Genomic DNA, 9,293 nt, shown 5'->3' with positions numbered 1-9,293 from the left:
CCTCTGCCCCCTGTAACTCTACCCACTGTGGGTCTCCTCCTTGCCACCCTTCCAACCTTCCAGGCTTTGGGGGCCATTGAGACAGCCCATCCTGCCTGTCCTGGATGGGAGGGCAAGACATGACTGGCTCAGGATGGCCTGTCACCCAAGTTGCTTCAAAGAGAAAAGCCAGGGATGTCATTGCAGTCGGATGCATAGTGCAGTAGGTTTTGGTAAGTGCACATGCCTGTGTACCTGCCCTTCCAAACCTGACAGAAGAGACCAGCCCACGCTTCACCCCAGGTCATCACTGTTCTGGCCCCTGTCACCAGAGATTAATTTTGCCCTTTCTGAAACTTCATGTCAGTGAATATTAGAGTCTGTGTCCTGTTGTTAACTGATCCTTAAAGCGTCTGTGTTTATTTTCTTCTTTTTCTTTTTTTTTTTTAAGACGGAGTCTTGCTCCGTTGCCCAGGCTGGAGTGCAGTGGTATGATCTCAGGTCACTGCAACCTCCACCTCCCGGGTTCAAGTGATTCTCCTGCCTCAGCCTCCTGAGTAGCTGGGATTACAGGTGCATGCCATCACGCTTGGCTAATTCTTGTAATTTTAGTAGAGATGGGGTTTCACCATGTTGGTCAGGCTGGTCTCGAACTCCTGACCTTGTGATCTGCCTGCCTTGGCCTCTCAAAGTGCTAGGATTATAGGCTTCAGCCACTGTGCCTGGCCTTTTTATTTTCATTTAACTGTATATGTTCTTGTTCATTCTCTCAGTTACCACTTAGAAGGGAGGATTAATGGGTACCCTTCCCCAGCGTCCTATACCCCAGCTCTTCTCTGACCAAGTCTTGAACACTGTCATGGTACATTAGCCAGGACTCGATAGGTTGCAAGTGATGGTGACCAATTCAAACCAGCTAAGGAAGGAAGGGGCTCAAAATAGCAGTCCTGAAATGGTCCTGGGGCAGCTGGACATGGGTAGGCATCCTTCCTTGGGCTCTGTGTGCAAGCTTCACCCTCAACCAGCTGCTTCTGTGAACTTGAGATCCAAGCTTCGGAGCCTCACTTCTCATTGATTCACCCTAGAAAAGAGGTGATGATCACTCTCCTTCTGGTTCCAAGTTTAAAATCCCAGGGATGGGATCTGGTTGACTCAACCAGGTAGGGACCCACCCACACAGCTAGAGTGGGGTCAGGAGCACTGCCCGAAAGAAGGGAAGCAGTTATCACAAGAGGGAGTACAGAGGGCCTCCCACTGCCTTGGGATGAAGTCCTTGCCTGCTCCCAGCAGTCTCCACATTACCCCGTTCCTGCCCGTCTACCTTCTGGGTCAGGCTTCAGCTAAGACGCCATTCCTGGGAGAACCCTCTGCCTCCAGGACAAGTCAGGGCCTCCTCCTGAATCCTCGATTCACTCTGTGGAATGCCTTTCACAGTTCCCGTCATAGCTGATCCGTTAAACAGTGGTGTGATTGTTCTTCTGACTTTTTTTATTTTTTTATTTTTTAGAGATGGGGGGGTTGTCACTTTGTCACCAGGTGGAGTGCAGTGGTGCAATCACAGCTCACTGCAGCCTTGACCTCCAGGGCATAAGCATTCCTCGCATCTCAGCCTCCCAAGTGGCTAGGGCCACAGGCTTACACCACCACGCCTGGCTAATTTTTTTTTTTTTTTTTTTAAGCAGAGTCTCACTCTGTCGTCCAGGCGGGAGTGCAGTGACGCGATCTCGGCTCACTGCAACCTCTGCCTCCTGGATTCAAGCGATTATCCTGCCTCAGCCTCCTGAGTACTGGGATTACAGGCGTGTGCCACCAAGCCCTGCTAATTTTTGTATTTTTAGTAGAGATGGGGTTTCACCATGTTGGCCAGGCTGGTTATAAACTCCTGACCTCAAGTGATCTACCCGCCTAGGCCTCCCAAAGTGCTGGGATTACAGGAGTGAGCCACCGCACCTGGCCCCGGCCCCAACTCTTTATTTTAATAGTTAAAAAGTAATGCAATGGCAAGTGCAGTGGCTCACACCTGTAATCCGAGCACTTTGTGAAGTCAAGGCAGGGGGATTGCCTAAATCCAGAAGTTCAAGACCAGCTTGGACAACAAAGTGAGACCCTGTCTCTACAAAAAATTTTTTTAATTAGCCAGGTATGGTGGAGCACACCTGTGTAGTCCCAGCTACTTGGGAGGCTGAGAAGGGAGGATCACTTGAGCCCAGGAGTTTGAGGCTGCAGGGAGCTATCTTGGTGCCATTACACTCTAGTCTGGGTGACAGAGTGAGACCCTGTCTCTAAAAAACAAGAAAAATAAAAATAAATTTAAAAGAATAGTGCAGTGAGCACCCACATAACCTTGAGATTCACCAATTGTTAACATCTTGCCACGTTTGCTCACATGCTCTCTCTCTCTCTCCATATATATATATTTTTTATGCACACACTCTATTTTTGTTGCCAACTTTGGAAAGTAAGTTGCAGACAAAATAAATATCTCTAAATACTTCGGTATGCATGTTGGAAAAAAATTTAAGTTTTATTTTTCCTTTGCTCTGTCATGAAGGCTGGGGTGCAGTGGTGCAATCACAGCTCACTGAAGTCTCCACCTCAATCCTCCTACCTCAGCCTACCAAGTAGCTGGGACTACAGGCACGCGCCCCAACACCTGGCTTTTTTTTTTCTTTTCTTTTTTTTTTGTAAAGACAGAGTTTCACTCTGCTGCCCAAGCTGGTCTCGAACTTCTGGGTTCGAGCAATCTGCCCACCTCAGCCTCCCAAAGTGCTGGGATCACAGACATGAACCACCACATCCAGCCAGCAAGTTTTCATTTATAACCACATTACCATTGTCACAGCTAAGAAAATTAACAATACTATCATCCCTTGGTATCCATGGGGGATTAGTTCCAGGACCTCCTGTGGATACCAAAATACACGAATGCTCAAGTCCTGTATATAAAGTGCCATAGTATTTCCATATCTCTCTATGCCTTATTTACATTTTTTCTTTTATTTTCTTAATTGATATAAACAACTACACATTTATAGGGTGCATAGTGATGTTTTGACACATATAATGTATAGTGATGAGATCAGGGTAATTAGCATATTTATCTGGAACATTTATCATTTTTTTTTGTTGGGAACATTCAATATTCTCTTTCTAGCTATTTGAAATGATGTAATACAGTCATCCTAAAATGCTATAGATCACTAGAAATTAGCCCACTTATCTAGCTGTAATTTTATATCCTTTAACAAATCTCTACCCACTTCCTACCCTTTCTACCCCTGCTGTATGCTTTAAATCATCTCTAGGCCAGGCACAGCAGCTCACACCTGTAATCCTGGGACTTTGGGAGGCCAAGGCAGGCAGATTGCTTGAGCTCAGGAGTTCAAGACCAGCCTGGGCAACATGGTGAAACCTCGTCTCTACAAAAAATACAAAAATTAGCCGGGTGTGGTGGTGTGTACCTGTCGTCTCAGCTACCCAGGAGGCTGAGGTAGGAGGATCACTTGAGCCCCAGAGGCAGAAGTTGTAGTGAGCCAAGATTGCCCCACTGCACACTCCAGCCTGGGTGACAGAGTGAGACCTTGTCTCAAAAAAAAGTAAAATTTTAAAAAACATTAAAATTAAAATAATATCTAGATTACTTATAATACCTAACACAATGTAAATAGTTGTTATACTATATTGTTTTCATTTGTATTATCTTTATTGTCATATTATTTTTATTTTCCCCCAAAATATTTTTGATCTGAAGTTGGTTGAATCTATGGATGCAGAATCGGTGGATACTGAGAGTAATTCCATAGCATCATTTATTATATTCATATGTTCCAGTTATAACTTTTTTCAACAGAATCCAATCAACACTCACATTTTGCACCTGGTTGTTATGTCGCTGTAGTCTCTTTTAATCTAAAACAGTCTTTTTTTCATTACATTGATCTTTTTGCACAGTTCAGGAGTTTCTTATAGAATGTCCCCTATGCATTCCCTCCTGGTGTCATTTACTCTTTCCTTTATTACCGTATTTCCTGTCACTTGAAAGATAAGGCTGGAGCCTGATTAAACATTTTTGGCCTGAGGAGACTCTCATTTTTTCACCTGTTTTCCTGGCTAGACTGTAAGCTCAATGAGGGCAGTGTCATCCTGATATGCTCCAGTGCTAGCAATATTTGTCAAAGAAATTAACCCTGGAACAAAGGGAGCAAACACACCTTCTGCTTGTCTTGTCTGGGTGTTATCATGTCCACTCAGCCTGTGAATGTCCTGGCTAAGGAAGCGCACCCTGCAGGGTGAAGTGGGACATGGAGGTATCCAGTGAACATGTGCTGGTTTGGTTAAGGAAGTGCCTGCCAGTCTACTGTGATAGGATTGGTAATTGAGTGGGACTGATAGGTGGCCCAGGAGTCACAGCTTGGGGTCAGGGGTCCACTGCTGAAAGAACCCTCAATCACAGCATAGCAAGGAATGCCAAGCACCACCCAGACACCTGCCTGCTCCCCCTGCCTTGGTGGCAGGAACCCTCATTTTTAGCTGGACACTTCGCTGACCAGGAGAACAGACTCCCTCTCCAGATGCTTCTGTAGCTCTGTGCGGCCACTGCCTGTGGCCAGGCAGTGGGATATCGAAGGATGTCTCCTTAGAGGGTGGGATGTGCCCCCTCTGCGCTGCTTTTCCTTCCTGCAGCTGGAATGTGGATGTGCCACTCAGCACCAACCTCCAAGTAGACACCAAATGCTGAGAGTGTTGGAGGGAAAAGACAAGGGCCTGGGTGCCAGTGCTTGTGCAGCCATAATGCTGGCCTGGGCTGAGACTGGAGGAAGAGAAATAGGTGTCTGCGCTGTTTGAGCCTGTGTTGTTGGGGTTTTCTGTCTCAAAGCCAAACCTCATCCTGATGGAAGCCGCACAGGACCACAGAGCCTTGGAGGTGAAGCAGAAGGATTCTTAGGCCTCCTGGCTCCTGGTCCCTAAGTCAACCTGCTCTTCCAGTTTCTCTTTGCAGAGAGATCTGGATCATGGCCTGCTCTTTTGTGTTTTCCCTTGGCATTTTTCCCAGCTGTCCCCACAAAAGCCCAAAGTAAGAACAGAAAGACCACCCTCATTAGCAGTGGAGTTAGCCAGGATGCCCAGGCCATCACCTCATAATGAAGTGTCACATTCAACCTTCAGTTGCTTGCAACCTGCAGGGAAATGCTGCTTCTATATAGTAAATACACGCTCATGGTAAAAACAAACAAAAAGCAAATAAAAATTTAAAATAGGCCAGGCAAGGTTGCTCACACCTTTAATCCCAGCACTTAGGAGGCTGAGGCAGGAGGATTGCTTGAACCCAGGAAGTGACAACATAGTGAGACCTCATCTCTATAACAACAACAACAAAACAAATGGGCCAGGCGTGGTGGCTCACACCTGTAATCCCAGCACTTTGGGAGGCCGAGGCAGGCAGATTACCTGAGGTCAGGAGTTCAAGACCAGCCTGGCCAACATGGTGAAACCCCGTCTCTACTAAAAATACAAAAATTAGCCAGGCGTGGTGGCACATGCCTGTAATCCCAGCTACTTGGGAGACTGAGGCAGGAGAATTAAGCCTGGGAGATGGAGATTGCTATGAGCCAAGATTATGCCACTGTACTCCAGCCTGGCCAAGAGAGCAAGACTCTGTCTCAAAAAAAAAAAATTAAAACTTAGCTAGCTGTGTGCAGTGGCTCACGTCTGTAATCCCAGTACTTTGGGAGGCCGAGACAGGCAGATCATGAGGTCAAGAGATCGAGACCATCCTGACCAACATGGAGAAACTCCATCTCCACTAAAAATACAAAAATTAGCTGGGCGTGGTGGCACATGCCTATAGTCCCAGCTACTCGGGAGGCTGGGGCAGGAGAATCACTTGAATTCGGGAGGCGGAGGTTGCAGTGAGCCGAGATCACGCCACTGCACTCCTGGCAACAGAGCGAAACTCCGTCTCAAAAAAAAAAAAAAAAAAAAAAAAAAACATAGCCAGGCATGGTGGGCACACACCTGTAGTCCCAGCTCAGGAGGCTGAGGCAGGAGAATCCTTTAAGCCTGGGAGGTCAAGGCTGCAGTGAGCCATGTTTGCACCACTATACTCTGGCCTAGGCAACAAAGCAAGACCCTGTCTCTCACACCACACAAATTAAATAAATAAATAAATAAATAGATAAAACAGCAGTGCAACAGGAAATCATTGCTGGTGGGAATGCAAAATGGTACAGCCACTTTGGAAGACAGTTTGGCAGTTTCTTTTTCTTTTCTTTTCTTTTTTTTGAGTGCAAGAAAAAAAGCATGGGAGTGCAACGGCGCAATCTCAGCTCACCGCAACCTCTGCCTCCCAGGTTCAAGCGATTCTCCTGCCTCAGTCCCCTGAGTAGCTAGGATTATAGGCATGCGCCACCACACCCGGCTAATTTTGTATTTTTAGTAGCAATGCGGTTTCTCCATGTTGGTCAGGCTGGTCTCAAACTCCTGACCTCAGGTGATCTGTCCGCCTCGGCCTCCCAAAGTGCTGGGATCACAGGAGTGAGCCACCGTGCCTGGCTGGCAGTTTCTTATAAAACTAAGCATACAATCCAGCAATCACGCTCCTTATATTTACCCAAATGAGTTTAAAACTTACATTCACACAAAAACCTGTATGCAGTTGTTTATGGCAGATTTATTCATGATTGCCAAAACTTGGAACAACCAAGATGCCCTTCAGTAGGTGAATGGATAAATAAACTCTGGTACCTCCAGACGATGGAATATTTCAGCACCATAAAGAAATGAGCTACCAAGCTGTGAAAAGACATGGAGGAGGAATGCTAAATGCATTTTACTAAGTGGAAGAAGCCTATCTGAACAGGCTACATACTGTGTGATTCCAACTCTATGCATACTGGAAAAGGCAAAACTTTGGAGACAGTAAAAAGATCAGCAGTTGCCAGGGGTTAGTGGGGAGGGAGGGAGGGATAGGTGGAACACAGAGGATATTTAGGGCAGTGAAGCCACTCTGAATGATATTATAATGGTAAAATTATACATACAAAATTCAAAACTGCTCTAGAAAATACAGTTTTGGCCGGGCATGGTGGCTCATGCCTGTAATCCCAGCACTCTGGAAGGCTGAAGCAGGCGGATCACCTGAGGTCAGAAGTTCAAGACCAGTCTGACCATGGTGAAACCCCGTCTCTACTAGAAATACAAACAATTAGCTAAGCGTGGTGGTGCGCGCCTGTAATTCCAGCTACTTGGGAGGCTGAGGCAGGAGAATCACTTGAACCCGGGAGGCGAAGGTTGCAGTGAGCCAAGATCGCGCCATTGCACTCCAGCCTGAGCAACAAGAGCAAAACTCCGTCTCAAAAATAAAAAACAGTTTTTAAAATCAGCATCTGTATTAGGGTTCTCCAGAGGGACAGAACTAATAGGATAGATGTATATATGAAGGGCAGTTTATTAAGGAGTATTGACTCACATGATCACAAGGTGAAGTCCCACAATAGGCCATCTGCAAGCTGAGGAGAAAGAAGACAGTCTGAGTCTCAAAACCTCAAAAGTATATAACCTGACAGTGCAGCCTTCAGTCTGTGGCCGAAGGCCTGAGAGCCCCTGACAAACCACTGGTGTAAGTCCAAGAGTCCAAAAGCCAAAGATGTTTGAGGGCAGGAAGCATCCAGCATGGGAGAAAGATGAAGGAGGGAAGACTCAGCAAGTCTGCTCTTCCCACCTTCTTCTGCCTGCTTTATTCTAGCCACACTGGCAGCTGATTGCATGGTACCCACCCAGATTGAGGGTGGGTCTGCCTCTCCCAGTCCACTGACTCAAACATTAATCTCCTTTGGCAACACCCTCACAGACACACCCAGGAATAATTGCATCCTTCTATCCAATCGAGTTGGCATTCAACATTAACCATCACTGCATCTTACATAGTATTTGTAAATATCAAATAACATCCATAATTATTTTTATTGATTAAAAAAAAAAAAAAAAAAACAAGGCTGGACACAGTGACTCATGCCTGTAATCCCAGCACTTTGGGAGGCCGAGGCAGGTGGATCGCCTAAGGTCAGGAATTTGAGACCAGGCTGGCCAACATGCAGAAACCCCGTCTCTACTAAAAATACAAAAATTAGTCAGGTGTGGCAGCTCACACGTGTAATCCCAGCTACTCGGGAGGCCGAGGCAGTAGAATTACTTGAACCTGGGAGGCAGAGGTTGCAGTGAGCCAAGATTGTGCCATTGCACTCCAACCTGAGTGACAGAACGAGACTGTCTCAACAGAGGCCGGGCGCGGTGGCTCACACCTGTAACTCTAGCACTTTGGGAGGCCAAGGCAGGCAGATCATGAGGTCAGGAGATCGAGACCATCCTGGCTAACACGGTGTAACCCTATCTGTGCTAAAAAAAATACAAAAAAAAAAAATTAGCCAGGCGTGGTGGTGGGCGCCTGTAGTCCCAGCTACTCCGGAGGCTGAGGCAGGACAATGGCGTGAACCCAGGAGGCGGAGCTTGCAGTGAGTCGAGATCGCACCACTGCACTCCAGCCTGGGCGACAGAGCGAGACTCCATCTCAAACAAACAAACAAACAAACAAACAAAGAAACCAAAAAGCACATACGTAAGTCTAGAAAGACATTTGCCATATGTAAGTCTTCTTCTGCCTGGACCCCTGTCCACATAGACACCTCCAGTGTGAGAGGACTGGGGCTCGGCCTTCCCATGACAGCAGCTATGGCAGGCACGTGGCCTGGGCTCAGGTGTAGTGAGGTGGGGATGCTGCAGCTGCGGGCCAGTCGGGTGGTGAACGGGGCTGTAGGATGTCCGGAACAGGGGACCTCATCCATCCCACGCTGATCACCAGGATAATGCCACCAATTCCTTGTGTGTATGTTCCCTTAGTTCCCGCCCATTTTCTAAGTGTGAGTCTCCTGGCTTCCCACTGTATTTGTGAGTTATGAGAGAGAGCCTTCCAACAAATTCCTTTTTGGTCTAATTTAGCTAGAGTTGATTTCTGTTGATTACAACCAAAATTTTTTACGAGTACAGAACCCTACATCTTTTTTTAATTTTTATTTATTTATTTATTTATTTTTGAGATGGAGTCTCACTCTGTCCCTCAGGCTGAAGTGCAGCGGCATCATCTCGGCTTACTACAACCTCCGCCTCCCAGGTTCAAGCCATTCTCCTGCCTCAGCCTCCCGAGTAGCTGGGATTACAGGTATGTGCCACCATGCCCAGCTAATTTTTGCATTTTTAGTAGAGACAGGGTTTCACCACGTTGGCCAGGCTGGTCTCGAACTCCTGACCTCAGATAATCT

This window comes from Nomascus leucogenys, chromosome 17 (assembly GCF_006542625.1).
Source record: "Nomascus leucogenys isolate Asia chromosome 17, Asia_NLE_v1, whole genome shotgun sequence".
NCBI classification, from domain to species: Eukaryota; Metazoa; Chordata; class Mammalia; order Primates; family Hylobatidae; genus Nomascus; species Nomascus leucogenys.
This window is presented reverse-complemented; position numbering follows the sequence as displayed.